This window comes from Parasteatoda tepidariorum, chromosome 2 (genome assembly GCF_982258835.1).
Source record: "Parasteatoda tepidariorum strain Cologne lab strain chromosome 2, Ptep-v5.0, whole genome shotgun sequence".
In the NCBI taxonomy this organism is placed as follows: domain Eukaryota; kingdom Metazoa; phylum Arthropoda; class Arachnida; order Araneae; family Theridiidae; genus Parasteatoda; species Parasteatoda tepidariorum.
This window is the reverse complement of record NC_141756.1, coordinates 128,391,728-128,409,875: the sequence shown is the minus strand read 5'-3', so window position 1 is coordinate 128,409,875 and position 18,148 is coordinate 128,391,728.

Genomic DNA, 18,148 nt, shown 5'->3' with positions numbered 1-18,148 from the left:
AACAAACTAAAACTTCTTTATTTCAGAAGATTTAGCCAACCTAAAAAAATGTTTTAAAAATGCGTGATTTATTCGAATTTTTAAAACTTTTACTTACAATGTGCGAACGAAATATATCAACCGAATGTTAAATTTTCTATGCTGTTTTTATTTATAATATGATAGGCAACTTTTTTGTCCTAAAGCATTTCAAACATTCATTTTTTTACCCATTTTGATGACAGGGCATGTATGGTTAAAATAAAAGAGAAGATATAATAAATTGAGTAGGATAAAGGAGTAAACAATAAAAAGTCAACAATGTGGGGAATAAGTAACAAGGACTGCCAGTCAAGTACCCTTAAACTTGAAATACATCCATATAAGAAATTCCTGACATCCATGGCACTTTATGTCCCTACCCGGTATTCCCTACCCTTCTAAACCTGCAGAAGAAAGGCAACAAACCACTTCCATAGTGAATCAGTTTAGAATTAAAGGACTAGCTCTCCTTGCTTGTTGTTATAAATTTTTTCTGTAAGGCATCACAAAACCAGAACATCATGTTTTATGGCACTTTTAACATTCTGAGCTATCTTCTAACTATTTTTAAAAAAAATTCTGTTTTCACAAACTGTTGGAAATATTGGAGAGTGGTAACCACTGGAACCATATTATCGTTCAAATTTGATGCCACCTAAATAAGAAAGTTGAACCACGTTGGTATCCACGTAAGTTGAACCTAACTCGGTATCCATGGGAACCATGATATTGTTTAAATTTGCTGCCACCTAAATAGGAAAGTTGAACCACGTTGGTATCCATATAACTTGAACCCAACTTGGTATCCATGGGAACCATGTTATCGTTCAAATTTCCTGCTACCTTAATAGGATGCTAAGTTGAGCCACCTTGGTATCCACATAAGTTGAACATAAGTTGGTATCCACTGGAAATATAATTTCGTTCATTTTTGCTGCCACCGTAATATGATGCTACCTTGAACCTCTACACTGTACGCCTGAAACTTAATTTTTAGATCTTAAAATTCGTACAAGAGTTACGCTATTAAACTATTAACGACTAGCTGATATTTATACTTAATTAAGATTAACGGACAATACCGCTACTAGATTGCCATAATTGAGATCGAATAGCAAGTGGCGGTTATAATCACTGCTACTCAATTGTCCAACCATGCTCTTAGACCGTCGGATACATTAGAGTCGATTCTGATCGGAAAAGGAGATCTTCGTACTAGATACTCGAATACCCGATACTCGAGACCCGATACTCGAATTAAACCTCGGTTCAAGCCATAGTAGGCGAAGACTCTACCTACCAGAACTACTTTGTCGCTTCTGAAACCCGCAACAGGCGAAGACTCTACCCATCGGAAATACTTGGTCGCTTCTGAAACCCATAACAGGCGAAAACTTTACCCATCGGAAATACTTGGTCGCTTCTGAAAGCCATAATGGGCGAAGACTCTACCCACCGGAACTACTTGGTCGCTTCTGAAACCCATAATAGGCGAAGACTTTACCCATCGGAAATACTTGGTCGCTTCTGAAACCCATAACAGGTGAATACTCTACCCCCCAGAACTACTTGGTCGCTTCTGAAACCCATAATAGGCGAAGACTCTACCCACCAGAACTACTTGGTCGCTTCTGAAACCCACAACAGGCGAAGACTCTACCCACCAGAACTACTTGGTCGCTTCTGAAACCCACAACAGGCGAAGACTCTACCCACCAGAACTACTTGGTCGCTTCTGAAACCCACAACAGGCGAAGACTCTACCCACCAGAACTACTTGGTCGCTTCTGAAACCCATAACAGGCGAAGACTTTACCCATCGGAAATACTTGGTCGCTTCTGAAACCCATAATAGGCGAAGACTCTACCCACCGGAACTACTTGGTCGCTTCTGAAACCCATAACAGGCGAAGACTCTACCCACCGGAACTACTTCGTCGCTTCTGAAACCCATTGTAGGCGAAGACTCTACCCACCAGAACTACTTCATCGCTTCTGAAATTTGATACTAAGGTTTTATTTGATTCAACAATTTTACTTTTAAAATTCAATAATTCAAATTCAAAATATTTAACATTTTATTAAAGTGGTAACAAAATTGTTCTGCATTATAGCTTAATGTACCATTATTAGGATTCAACGTTAAATAGATTTTTTCTTCCAAAGAAATGTACCTCTAATTCAATTTATTTTATTTTAAAACTGGCGTTGAACAGCAGACCCAATTCTGAGTTTACGAATGCCAATGTCCAACTACGCAGTCTTGTAATTTTGAGCCTAACCCAGAAGACAAGAGAACTTATGGATCAAACATTAGAGCAAGCTACATATCTTTCGAGGGGGACTTTCTAATAGATCTGACTTGCATTTGTTTTTAATGGAGTGGAAGACTACGACAACCTCCCATGGTTAATCCTGTATAGCAAGGGAATTCTATCTCAAGAGTTACGTCAATACTATGGTCGGTACGAGCCAAGTCTAGAATTCATATCAAACAGCCACCGCTAGGATTTGAATCTGAGCAATCTCGTTGGGAGGTCGATGGTCGAGATTTTGTACTTAAATGTACAATTCTCAATTTTTTTCAAATTTTTATATGTCCAGACAATACAGCAAAGCAACAATTTTTAAAATAATTAAAAGGAGAAAAACACTTTTTAGCAGAATTCGTATCAACCAGCCACTGCCGGGATTCAAACCTGGGACACCTCAGCTCCTTAGAAATGATTCACCTCATCGGCCAAAGTACATGAGACAATAAATCAATCCATCTAGGGTTTGGTTCTAGCTAATGGAACAAGCACCTTCTTCACAATTGCTACCGAGGGTAAAAGGAACGCTACCATCTGCACCATCTCATCACACTAGATACCAGTACTATTTTTCGTAAATATGTCTATCACTTCCTTATCTGACAAAAACAGAGACACGTCATAGACTTGTAATAAACTCTCCATCCTGCTCTACTTCCTCCCTCATCAATTTAGATGAATATACTGTAGCAGTCATTCTTTTCAAGTTGAGTGATAATTTTTAATAAGTTGACTGATGCACGATTTTGTCAAAAATTATGATAGTATTCGGTAGATTCGTTCTAACTTATGATTGAAAAACTGAGAAGAGGGAAGTTATACGTGACAGTTTTGAATAGAACTGGAAATTTATCGGGAAATTATACTATCCTCATTGATTCATTATTCTTATTATATTATTCTTATTTAACTATGCAACATTAATTTATTTGGGAAGGGTGTTTGTTAAGAAGCGATGAACTAGATCATTTAGTTTTCTGGAATTTGAAAACGATAATAAATTTTAAAAGGATGGGTGATCTAGTTGCGCCTTCGTTATAGTTATATTTTTTAAGTGATCTAGTTACGCCACCGATGTTCGTTCAGTGCGTATTTGATAAAGTGTATTTGACACTTGACTATAGCCGAGTAACAATGAAAAAATACCTTTTTTAGGGGGGGGGGAAGCAGAAATTAAAACAAGCATGTGAGTGCCGTTAAGCAGACAGCTTAAATGAGTGCTAAAGATGAATAAATTTCGTCCATTGGAAACTTGTGAACAGGAAATGAAGCAGATCCTTCATTTCTTACTGCACAAGTTGCAAACTTCAGAGCTAATTTACTCAAATACACATAAATGTCACTTAAATCATTCAACCACTTAAATTGTTTATTTATTGCTACTCTTCTTTTCAATAAATTCAGTGAAATCGGCTCAATTGAATCAAAAAATTTAAAATTCGATTATTATTTCGAGAATTATTAACTGATAAACTCTTTCAACTATTTTTAAGCAGTTCCAATGAGTTCGAAATTTATTTTAATTATAAGCGCTTTTTCATTTATTTTTTTTTAGATTACTTTTAATGGGAAATAAAGGACAACGATGAGTGAAAAACGGCTCGAAAGCAGAGCTTCCTATTTACTTTAAATAAATACATAAAAAGCGTTAAATGCCAAAAGATATCATTAAAAATTTACTTGAATTGCGCACCAAACCACTCAACCGAGAACTCTCTATCGGCTTAATCGAGAGAAAGTCTTTAAAAAATATTTCCCCGTTTCTCAAAAAGTCCTTTAAATGTTAAGTCAAAATTTTTTTTAAACTTTCAAAGAAGAAAATAAGAGGGAGCACACCATAAGAATATTCGGCTATAACTGTAATGTTCTCACTTAGACTCAGTACCAGCGACAAACGATACGCGAAATCATTTTATAAATTTTCAGGAATAAAAGAGGTGAGCAATATGCATGGGAGAAGAAAAAAGATCAGATCGAAAACCTTTCCTTATCCGGGAATCCTTCTCTCTCTCTATGGAAGATGCCGGAAATCACCCCGGGTGCAAAGTAATTACGAATGCCCGACGATCCAAACCTTCTGAGGTATCCGGCAAAACTGAGAAAATGTGACTTCAAATCCGGACATCGATCCTCCTTCATCCAACCCAGGTGGCAAAAGCGTTTCCAGGTAATAGTCCTCCCCCTACTTTCCTGGAAAAGGGCTACGCTCATCCCTCCGTCATCATCATCATTAAGGGTGGAAGAGATGACCGCGACCCTCCTTTTGCTGATGACCCAGTCATCCAGTCACGGAAGTCATCAGTCCGGCACGAATCTCTGCATCTTCATTATTGGGAAGGGAGGAAAGGATTCCATAGGTAGATTTTTTTTTTCCTTCCTCCCTCACTTAATGGCTTCAGGAAAATATTTATTTTTTTATTTATTTTTCTTGTTGAAATTACTGGATTGTTTTGAATCTACTGGTAACTTCAGCATCATGTTTAATTTTAATTTTGTAATATTGGTTTAACTGACCATTTCTGACTACTTATACTATCTCATTAAAATAAAAGAAAAAAGATCACTTTATACATTCTAAATTAGAATAAAAAATTTATATACTGTATGATTATACATATATATATATATATATATATATATATATATATATATATATATATATATATATATATATATATATATATATATATATATATATATAATAAATAAATACAAGAAAACACGAAGAAAGTTAAGAAAAACAATAAATTTCATTTAATGCGCTTAAGCTGCAAGTAAACAGAACTCATTAGATGTGTTCAAAATGAAGAATAAAACAAAGAAAAATAATATACAGATGAAGAAAAAATAGAATATATATAGTTTAATAATAAAGAAATCGAAGAATATAAGAATATATATATAGAATATATATATATATATAGAAGAATATATATATATATATATATATATATATATATATATATATATATATATATATATATATATATATATATATATATATATATATATATATATATATATATATATATATATATATATATATATATATATATATATATATATATATATATATATATAATATTATCCATTCTAGGAGCCATATTTAGCCAATTTTGAACCCAACGGTAGGTCAAGGTAAAATTGTTGTTAGGGTAATCTTTTATAGGTACCCGTTACTTAGAAACCAGTACATAAGAACAAACAGTATTTAAGGTGACTAAGAACAATCACGAGAGAAATTCAAATGGCCTGCGATTGTTCTCACTCTTTGGAACTAGCTAGAAAGTTTATCCGGAGAATTCCAGTAGAAAATCTCTGTGTGTACTCGTTTTGCCGTGCATTTCAAGGGTATCAGAACCTGACTTATTCTACTCCAGTTATGGAACCCCTTCCAAAGACATGGAGGGATGTACAGTTATTCAAAGCCCCGTGGCAGTTATACGGCGACAGTATCACAGAACGTTGCAGAACTCTTGCAAAAAGATTTTTCTTCTGAAAAGCAAAAAATTTCACTTTTCTTTTCTACAGAAAATTATACGTAGTGCCTACTTGAATCATGCATTTAAATAATCACTTTTTGATGCTCTCCATTTACGCCGATAGTATCGTCAATCGATGTCATGTTTCGATTGTATTTTCTGCAGTTATTGATTTTCACGTGGATTTTAAGTATCTCGATATATTTCAAACACTATGCAAAATTCGAATCAAAAATTATTTGAGTATTTACTTTTTAAAGGCAATAATTCTATCGAATGTTTGGCAGTTATTGCTATATGAATGAAACGAAACACGCATTTGAGGAGTCCGATTCGCATGATTTCGTCCTCGATCTTTTTTTCGGCAATAACTTTTCTACGGATGATTTTTAATTATTTTTTTCTATTGTGATATTTTTTACAAAATGCGAAGAAGGAAATAATGTATGCGTCCCCCCTCCCAACTGAAGGCAAGAATATCACCAATAGTATTAGAATAAAAAATTATTACATGTTCAATTAAAAAATACATACTAAATTTTTTTTTGTAAACACAGCGCTTTTTTTTTTTAAATATATGATAATAAAAGTATCTTGCAGAAAGGTATTAGTGCTAGAGTTTTTTGCCGCAGATAGCTCGAAAAAATTCGGCCACAGTTATCCAAAGTGATTTCGATTCAAATCTTCGCTGCCATAATTCTTGAACAACGGAAAGAATTCATAAGATTCAGCTGGGTTGCTTGTCCGAAATCTGTTATATAGTGATAGAAGTTTGATTTTCATTAAAATATGACCGAACCAAATCTAAAAATACTCTTAATTTTGTATACGTATGTAATTAAATATACTACTACTGCTTAAATAAACAACAATCAAGAGTAGAAAAGAAAATATTTTTTTTTTTTTGAGTTGCGTACTGGAGCAGTTTTTCTCTTTTGTATCATCCAAATTTGAATTCCATCCGAATAAAGTGAAGTGAGTTTTTTTTTAAATGTTTTAATATTAATTTTAATAACGCATTTCTACTTGTCCTCAGAAACGGTACGTAAAACATGGTGCGTAGCGTTTTTAAAAAGTGCTTAAAGGTGCTTCATTTCGATTTTAGATCTCATGTGCAACTCTGCACCATTTTGCAAGATATTCTCAATTTCAGGCTTCCTTTTCAATCTTCTGATATCGAACCTAAAAATCTCTTGAACATTTTATAACGGCTAATATAATCAAGAAAATAGTTTTTTGCTTGTCAGACACTACTTATTTTATCATGATCACGTAAAGTCTTTGAAAATTACTTCGTATTTTTTTTAATGTATAGAATGCGTGTAAATACTTTTTGAGTGCTTAAAAAGTACTTAAAAGGTGCTTATTTTTTGTTAAAAGATTTGGCTGCGCACCCTGTGAGAAGCTTCACCTATATAAAAAAAAAGTGCTAACAAAAATTAGCACTTTTCTTTGTGCGCGAATACAAAAATTCGAGCACGATTTGGAGTTAAATTAAATAAAACAGTTTTTTATTTTTTTCTATAATATTTACTGTGAAAGCGAACTTATTAAACTATGATATTCCTTAAAGCAGTGATTCTCAATCTTTTTTTTGTTGCGGCGCACTTTTAACGATTGCGAAATTTGTCGGCACACAATGAAAAAAATTAGATTAAAAGTTACTTAATTACCTTTTTTACACTGTGTGTGATAATAATTTTGAATGTGAAATAAAATAATATGTACTACAAAAGCACATTTAGTAAGGGATTAATTATTTCTTTCGACCCATTTTTTATTAGTTAGTAACAATTATTTATTTTTTTGCTAGTTTTTAATTGTTAGCTTGTTTTGTATAGTTATTAACTGTTAGTTTTTTTTACATTAACTGTTATTTTTTTGTGATTTCTTGTCAGCTAGTTTTTTTGCTAGTTATTAATTGTTAGCTTAATTTTTGTTAGCTATCCTTTGCTAATTTGTTTTTTTATACATTTGTTTTTTTAGTTATCCTTTGTTAATTTGTTTATTAATTGCATAGCTTACTTTAATGATTAACTCTTACAAAATTTTTTAAAATTGTGTGTCATGTACAATTTAAACACTTCCATCTTATTTTAAGATTGTCAGAAACAGGACAATCGCCGCCGACAAAGAGGCTCACTCGGTTAAAGCGTGGAAAAATTATAAAAAGTATATATATATATATATATATATATATATATATATATATATATATATATATATATATATATATATATATATATATATATATATATATATATATATATATATATATATATATATATATACTAGCTGTACCCTGCGTGCGTTGCAACGCTTTCAATTTGAATTTGAATTTTGTATATAAGTGTGTAAATGACATTTGCGATTATGATTTGAAATGCAAATTTTATTTAATGGTGAAAAAAAGCAGTTAATTCTCTAGGATATCATTAGTGCATTTTCAAACAGACATGTATGGTGATGCACACGGAGCATGAAACATATTTTGGACAATGATCTGAAATAAGACTGGATCTATGGTGACATCAAGAATTTCTGCTGATATCTGATCAGTTTTAGAAGGTGGTTTTTTTTCAATAAGCCAAATTAGAATGTGTGCCTGAGGCAATCCTCGTTTTTGCCATTCAATAGAGTACACCCAACACCGTGTCTCTCTAAAAACATGACGCTTCACAATGAAATCAAGTAAAGATTATCATTTTTGTTTGAACACACGTGCTGTAATATCATGACGATCCGATGATGATTGTCCTGGTAACAAAATATCTCTAATTTCAACCCAAGCAGAATTGCACGTAAATGTAATAAATAAATCTAGGAGCCCATATGCGAGAACATATGTCATTGCATCCTGTGAGTATTCATACATGTGCCTTGGAGTCCAAGGCACATGTATGAATACTCAGACATGTATGAATACTACATTTGCAGGGAGTCCAAGTTTTTCTCCCTGCAAATGTAGTCGGCAATATAATCATTTTCCCCACATCATTAGGATTAACGTTACCATCATTAATTATTGCATCCCGTAAATGAATGCATTCTTCTGAACGTAATTTGGTTTGATTTAATTTAATATACAGTAGGCGTTCAGTTTCAATTTTCGCATACATATCGACAATGTATTGATGAACTAATTGTCGACATTTTAAAGTATGATTATCAGCGTTTTGGCAATCATTAATCTATATGCATAAAAACTTATTGCACTTGCTTTCTTATTGGTTTTCTCGCCTGTTTGCGGACTTCTTAATTTTATGTTAAAATAATATCCCTCCTCTCCTCACCAAAATAAAATAGGATATTGCAATGCATCATATGATCGATACGTTTCTGAGAACTCTTTGAACGTCACGATTTCTGCGATGAAGAACTGTATCGCGGGAGGTAAATTCTTCGCCAACTATAACAATAGCCACTTCATCCAATGTTGGCGCATTGTATTTTTCTTTGTGGTGGCCTACAGGTGTTTTTTCAGCTCTAATAACAACTTTGTAAATATCGGATGACATTTAGTCTAGGGCAATTGTGAACAGCCTAATTAACTGATTATGTTGATCGAAAAATTTTTGTAATACGGTAACAATTTTTCGTTTAGTGCCATTGTTTACCTGACAACGTTGATTGACTTGATCATTTGTGTTATCCATGAAATAAATTTGTAGAAATTTATGATCTGCGTTAGGCATTGAAAGAAGTGATCCTTGCACGATGATAAATTTGGCCTTGCACTTTGAATGTTGGGATGTAATTCTCGTTCAGGATACGTGTAGCACCGAATAAAGTCATTTAGAAACACGAATTGTACCGGCGTATATGCGCCAAAAAATGTTTCGATTGGTTTGTTTGACCTGATACGAAGGTTGATAATGTCTCGGCAGGCGACGTAAAATCTTGTAGTTTCTGTATGCTTCTAGAACAGCAAATTTCAGCTGTTTCATTTTTAAATTTGAGAGCATTACAAAACATACATAATTGATATATTTCTCCGATGATGACACTTGGGGGAAGACTATAGTTTGTTGTCGGATCATAGTGAAATGCACTGAAATTCAAATCAGAGTATTGGCAGCGTCTGAATAGCGAAATGCGTTCTCGGTCGGTTTTCATTCTTGCTTCCCGTTGCTCTGATGTTTCCGACGAACGGGCTTGTGTAGTTCGTAGTTGATTTGTTGACAGTCTTCTTTCCTGTTGCTCAGACGTTTCTAAGGAACGGGCAAAAGCATTCTGTTCTCGATTAGTTTCAAGTCTTTTTCCCGTTGCTCCGATGTTTCTGAAACACGGGTAGTTCTCTTTTTGCGCGCTTGAGATGTCGACCGACTAAGAGCGATTTGCTTAGGCGGCATATTTTTGCAAATATTCTTTCTGACAACGAAAAAGAAATGTAAAAGTTGGCAGTGGTCGCAAATTTGCTAAATCGAAATATCACATACATATTTTAAATAATAAAAAGAGCAATAAAAATGAGATGAATAAGAAATATGAAAATTATAAGATTTAAAACAAAAATCAATTTTATAAATGAAAGAAATAAAATGGATGAATTCGAAAACTTTGCATAAATAAACAAACAAACTAATAGTTTTCAAATGACAACTGTCACAGCACTGAAATCTTCGAAAAGTATATTTAATTTTGCTAACCTAAAATTACGTACTAAATATAAATATTTCTGAAAACGTGCAATTTGAATGACATTTGCTTTTGTCTTTATATTTATTAAACAGTTTTCACAGTACTGAATCCGTGATACGACCAACAATTAAGAAATCTATTCTCGTTGATTTTACTTGCTTGTGCTCACCTGACATAAAGAAAAGCGCGAATTAAAAATTAAAGTATATGCAATTTACTTTAATTTACTTTTCTAAATGAATAGAGTTATAAGATAGAAAATATCACTGTTGTTATCTTCAAGATATTTGAAAATTGAATCGTTTATAGCAAAATTTAAAACAATGGCTAGCTTTTAACCAATCAGAAAATTCCATTTCGACTTTCACTGATATCGCTGGAACGGTTTATCGCACGGGATAAAAAGTATCCTATGTCCTTCTCCTGGCTCTAAACTACCTCCCTGCCAATTTTCAGCTAAATCGGTTCAGCCGTTCTTGAGTTATAAGTGAAGTAACTAACACGACTTTCTTTATATATATATATATATATATATATATATATATATATATATATATATATATATATATATATATATATATATATATATATATATATATATATATATATATATATATATATATATATATATATATATATATGCATGCACTTTTCTTTAATTTAAACTTTACTCATAATAAAAAAAAGCATTATAATTTTTATTGTATCATTTCTAGTATTTGGCGGCACATTAAGAATTTGGTGGCACATAAAAGTGCCGCGGCACAGTGGTTGAGAATCACTGCCTTAAAGTAAAATCCATTCTTGTTTCACTCAGAAATGCACATTAAGAGAGAATTAATGATTCGTAATTCTTTAATGACATTCAATAATGTCTTCATGATTGAAATATTGCTGAAATTAAATATTTTTTTTTATTCAAAATGTCAAAGGTAAATGACAAACTCTTATAATACAGTCAAAACCCGCTATAGTGAACTCCCGGATATAGTGAACAAAATGTTCGCTCCCGTGACTTGCTACACACGTATAATGTCATTTTTTGTGGAAAGAGTGAACCACAAAAAGAGGGGAAGTTTTTTCTGTCTTAAGGCCTGGTTTCTTATAGGAAACGTCGGCGTCAGCTAGAAACGAACGTTTACCTCTGATTGGTTAATTTATGAGTTTGACAGCGTACATCATCGAACGCTCAGCTTGAACGACAACTGCCGTCCAAATCAACTGCAGATGGATTACAGCGTGACGCTAACAGCAGAAGCAATGGCGGACAACACCCAACAACAGAGGATTGGAATCAGCCAAGATTTTAATTTTAACATTAAACATAGCTTCTTTTTCCTCTTCTTCTTCATTTAGCTAAGCAAAGTCATCATTTGTTCTTTAAAGCATTGGTCGACAATCACAAAATCAATACAAATTCAAAATAAATATTTGTTTACGTTATTAACGCATGCGCAATGCAAGATAATGTCTGTGTTGGACCGACTGCTCAGGCTGAGCTAACAAAAGGAATTTTTATGGCGTCAAAATTATATCAACTTAACGCTGACTCCCAGTTAAGACGCTTCTCCTAAGAAACCAGGCCTTGGGCTTACAAACCAATATTTTGTTGGCGTCAGGGTAACGTCAACTTAACGCTGACGTCCAGATAAGGAGCTTGTCCTAAGAAACCAGGCCTTTAGACTGATTTATTTTCTTCTTTTTTTTTGTAACAAATTTGAAATTTCTACTTCAAAGTAAATACATATATCCCTCTATGGCATGGAATGTAGCATTTTTTCTTGTCTGCTTCATTATTGAATGGGTTCAGCATTCATCTTCAAGTATCTGGTCAAATACCTCAAGTCAAAGCAGATGAATTTGCTAAGCGATTGGGTGAGACTACTTTTATGCGCTCGAATGTCTAATTAAACAGGTTTAAAAAACGGAATAACATAAATTCAGGAAAAATGATCGGAGAGTCGGGAAGTGTTTCCATATCTGATGTTGAGGATTGCTCATCAGCTAAAGATGACTCAAATTTTTTTTGTACGCAAGACAAACAGACGCAAGACGAAAAATCAAAGTGAACACATTTTTCGATAGTACGCATTTTTGTATTTCCTTTCATGGGTCATTTATTTCAATAATGTGTCATAAAAGGGGGAGGGGAGTGTGAAACCATGAGTTAAAATTGTTTGCGGACGGATAGAGTGAAGTCCCGGTTATAGTGAACCAACATTTCGGTCCCTTGAAAGTTTACTATAGCGGGGGTTGGCTGTATTAACAAAGAACAGGAATAAAAAAGAATAGAAAAAGTCAATGTCCCATGTAGAGTTCTTTAGTATCGCTTCACTTCGGAGACCTGAACGTGCATCCCAACAAAAGGTCATCCCGTCCATGATATCGGCTCTTCCACAAAGTGGCCAATTAGGACTCTGGAAAATGCCAATTATGAAATAAAACATAACAAAAATTATATTAATCTTCGGTGTTCATGATCAACGTGTGTGGATAGTGAGTCGTTATAGACAATGTCAACCTTCATCTATGAACCCACACCATAGAATCGAGTTGTCTTATATAAGAGTGAATTGGAATTGTATTAGTAGGGAATTGGAATTAGTAGTGGTAGATACACAACAAACGTACTAAATCCTTGATTATCAAAATGCATGGGCAATCCATAAAAAGACTTTTCTTCCCATAAAATCTGCTCGTATCGCATAAATTACGAATATATTTTTTATGGATCATGGCTCGCGATTTCTGTGTGAAATAGCGTTCAACGACTTTTAAATAATTCCATATGTGATGTAGAAATAGTCAATATAAATAAAACTAGACATCCCAGAGATTCTCTTTTGTAGTTTTACAAGAAGATAACGCGAAAAATCGACGTTTCTTAAAATAAAATCCATTTTTATGACATTCATAGTGTGTCATATTAATGATAGATCACCGCTTGTAATTTCGCGATAACTACAGAGTGTGGCGAGGAAGAAGAAAAAAAATGGATAGATATATATCTAGGGCTCTGTCGCCAAAGCGAGAGAAAAAAAAAAAACTAACGATCTATAATGAGCCCTGAATTTCGACACTCTTGAAAACTACTCTTTTTAACTTCAAGTAGAAATGAAAAAAAAAATAAAATTCCTTTAAATATAAACCTGCAATTCAGAAAAGATGGGGGGGGGGAAGAAATCGGCATTTGAAGAAAATATCAGATTTTTTAACGTTTGGGATGGAAGAAAAATTCTGGAATAAAAAAGAAAAAGGGAATGAAACAAGGCCGAAATCAACCTCAAGGCTAAGGCCTAAGCAGTGTGGGCGGCCTCGGAGCCCATGTAATCGCGAAGTCTTGGTCCAGCGTCCTTCCTCTGGCAGTGATTGATGAAAACCCATTACAGGGGTGTTCTGGTGTGTGTGGGGGGTGGATGGAACGAAACTTTCCTTCTCTTCTTCATCTTCCCCAGTAAAGCGGCGGCGGCAGTCCCTGGTTTCTTTCACAGAGAAAGAATGGCAATTAAGGGGAGAAAGAGCGAAAGGATCTTAATCAAATCACGCACACTCTCTCCTCTGCCTCGCGTGAAATTCGTCAGAATATCCCTCTCGAAATAATGCTACAGCCTATCCATATGAAAGATTAAATCCTAAATTATATTTTGCCACTCCATTGCAAAAATGGTTGGCTGATAGGAAACCAGTCAGATGTCTTTTATTTTGATTCCTAACGACAGATTACAAAATCAACCGTAAACAAAACAAGAGATTCATAAACAACAGAGGAAATGAAGTAAGACAGTCCAAGGATGAGACGCCCTCTTTTAAGTAAAATCTTAATGATCAGGAACTGTCCACCATTATTGTTTCCTGCACGACTGAAACCGTTTTACACTTGATTATGTTCGTGTATCAAATGAACTAACATTGTAATGAATAATACGTTGAAAATAAATACACACAGGAAGTATGTCCTGAATGTATCCACTACGGTAATATATTTTTTAAATATAATTTCACATGTATATTTTAATGTGTTTCAAATGGATTGACGTATCTTAAAATTATTGCCGACCGGCCTGTGTTAGTGTGTGTTAGGGAACTGCCCTTGCATCAGAAAGGTTCTGGGTTCGAATCCCGGGCAAGGCATGGATGTTCTCTGTACTATCTGTCCCTACTGAGGGAGCAACGTTGGCTCACCTAATAGGGTGCCCCATAAGGAGTGGCCAACAAATCTGCCCTTCAGGTGCCTGTATGACCTAGGTCGTTATCCAGATGGGCATTGGGGAAAAAAATTTAAAATTATTTAATGTTATAGATGTTTTAGTGAAGTAATGTTTAATTTATGGTGAGTTAAATAAAATATAAATTTTTGTTTCATTTATTTAACTTTTAGTTTTATTTAATTATATTCTAAAGATATTTATTGATTTGAGCCACGTGATTTTGTGTTTGGTATATTGCTTCAATTCTATCTCTAACATCTTTTTCTCTGCAATCTCGTTTTTTATACCCTTTTGTGGGTGGCCGAACCTGCTGGGACCTTTTTTTTTCTTCTTGTTTTGTCAAGACTATTTCTGCGTCTTTAAACTAAAAAAATTTTTGCTCTTCCGAAAACTTGGTTTCTATTGTTAAATCATTTAGGGCATTCATTAATCATTAGTTTTTAAAAAAATTAACTGCGTCCTCCGATGCTTTTTCTTCTATCAAAATAAAAATATTCTCATCGAAATTTCCGTCTGAAAAAAACTGTTCCTTCTTGGCCATGTTAGTCAGTATCATTTTTAATTTCCACTTCTTTGCTTCTAAATCTTAGGAAAAGGGATTTTATGGGACATTTTTCACTTAGCAAAAGGGTATAGTGTTTTATAAAGTAAATTTTTGTGAATGACAAGAATTCAGTTGATAAGACAACGTCAACTGATAATTTCTAGAACTGATGTTATTTCAGAACTGATAACTTATTTGCTAGTTTATAGACCTTAAAATAATTTACGATATTTTATCTATCATTAAATCGCAAGGGCGTTATATCGCATGGAAAATGAATGATGTCATTACTTATTACCCAAATTTACTTTTCTTAATAAATAAAATTCAATTTCTTATGTCTGCAATCAAGGAATCTCTCGTGGAACTTTCTAACTAAAATATTTTCTACTAGAAAATTCAAAAATAAATAATTGACTATGTTTTCTATTAAAAAGAATAACTTTTTTTGTAAATTGATTTTAAAAAAGAATTGTTCTCTGATATGTTTTACAATTTTTGATTTTTAGTATTTTCAGCTTAAAAAATATAAGACATATAGGACATTTTCCTGATATAACAATATCTTGCCAATTGTTCCAGAGTTAAGAAATGGTTCTTAACAACTTTTTTTAAGCAAACTTTTTTAACGTAATCTTTTTTTAAAAGGGCAACTTCCTTAAAATTGGCAGCACAGAATAAGTTTGAATATCAAAAAAAAAATTTAGTTCCCGAATTTTTCGTAAATTTAAAAATACAAAGCAAAAAACATTTTTTGTGTGTTGCACACATGTATTCATTTATTTTTCATTACTTATAATAAATGAAAAGCAATAAAATAAACAATCAATCATTCATCTTTTTTTCGAAGAAAAAAAAACCAGTAATCTTTGTAAATAGACAGCTGTTTTGCATCAAATAATATTTAAGGAACAGAATGTTTTTAATTTTTTTTCTTAATATTTCTTTATTCTCAGCTAAATGTCAATCATTCTAAGCTTTCCTTTACGTAGAACTTGACACTAACCTAAAAACTGGCATTTAATTTGAAGGAAAATCTAAATTATCTTTTCTTTGTAATGGCATGAAATATCAAATCACCCTTTCAGATAATCATCATTGATATTACAATTTAATTCGAGAAAATATAACGATACCTTTTATAAAAGTGATATCTTCATTTAAGTTATCATCGCTTGAGAATAATTAAAGCATATAGATTGAAAAAAAACTGGTAAATATATTATTCCAAATCTATGCATGCGTATTTATAGATTATTGAAATTGTATCCATTTCTGAAATGAATCCACTAAAAAATAAAATAAAAAACAGCAGCTGTATAACCACAATTCTGTCAGAAAGATACTTCTTAAAATTCTTCATTCGTTGAATAGAATGTTTTTATTTAAATCACTTTGATATATTGCAATGAATTTTCAGGTGACTTTATAGTAAGAAGAAGAAATAATTGATTAGCAATCGGCTATCGATGAAAGAAATATGCAACTTTTACACGCACTACGCATGCGCCAGTCAAGTTCCTCATAAGTTAACCATGATTGGTTACTTATTGATCTTCCCACTTGAATGCTTCTTCATTGTCGGCAAATAATTTTCTTTTTTTTCTTTTCTTATTTGAAAAATAATTAATTTTTAGTTTATTCTGCTTCCATTGAATAAAAACGGTAGAAATTTTAGATTTTTCGATAGAAAAAATGTGTAGATTAATATGAGTATAAAAAATATATACCTCATGATTCAAATGCTTTGGATTCAAATTAAGTACTAAAAAATATTCAGTAACTAATAAAAATTATTGTTTGTATAAAATCTTTGGGGAAACGTACTTCGTATTTTTTATTTTTTTTTTAAATTGCCCCTTATTTAGTTCTAAAGACTAAAAACGAAAAGAGTGAAATTAGCATTAAATGATGGAACCAACTTTCAAACAGCTCTCTAGATTAAACTATCAGAGCCACACTTTTTTTAGAATGCGGCAAACCTTTATACAGTCCCCAGACAAATTAGACACACTATGAGATTTCTATATCAAATCTTAATTATCAGATGATACTATTCAGCTTTATTGTTTTTACTCGGATGAAACCGGTTTGCACTTGTTTACGTTCGTATATCAATGGGTTAAATGAGACGATATATTATATAAATGTAGAATATTTATTATATTAGTATATTATAGTAATGAGATCCAATGATGAGACGCACTGCAGTGTTTTAATAATGACATGATTTGCACGAGTGTATACACAATACTTTTATATTTAAACATGCATGTCATGGGTTTTTATTCAGGAGATTTTTTATATACTTCCCATTAGTATTTATTTTTAAAGTATTGCATGACACTGTTAACTCATTGATACAAGAGCGTAAACAAATGCAAACCGGTTTCATCCGAATAAAAACACTAAAGCTGTATAGAGTATCACCTGATAACTATAATTTTACAAAGAATCTTAGAGTGAGTTTTTAATTTATTTTTCAAAAAAATATATAGGGTAAAGTAACCAGTGAAGGAACACTTAAGCTTCGCTTGCCTTTTAAAAAATCATACTAATTTTAAAATCTGAAATTTTAGTTAAATGACAGTGTCAATATATTTTTTTACTAATTGCAAATTATGTAAAAAAATTTTTAGAGAGCTTACATATAATTGTTTTAAAGTTTTGGAGGCTCAAATAACAAGTAGTAAGAAGACCAAGTGAAGGAACAACTCGTACCAGTGAATGAACCCCCAGTAAAGGAACACTAAAGTTTGGTTATTTTTTAATGCTCGTTATGAATTTATAAGCCAGGGAAGTCTACTTGACCAGGTGATCCAAAACATTGCTAGATGACTTCCTATTGTTTGGCAGTAAGCTATTGTTACCAATCAATCTAAAGAAAAACTTTAAAATTCTTATTTTTAATCAATATATATGAAATGTTCCTTCACTGGT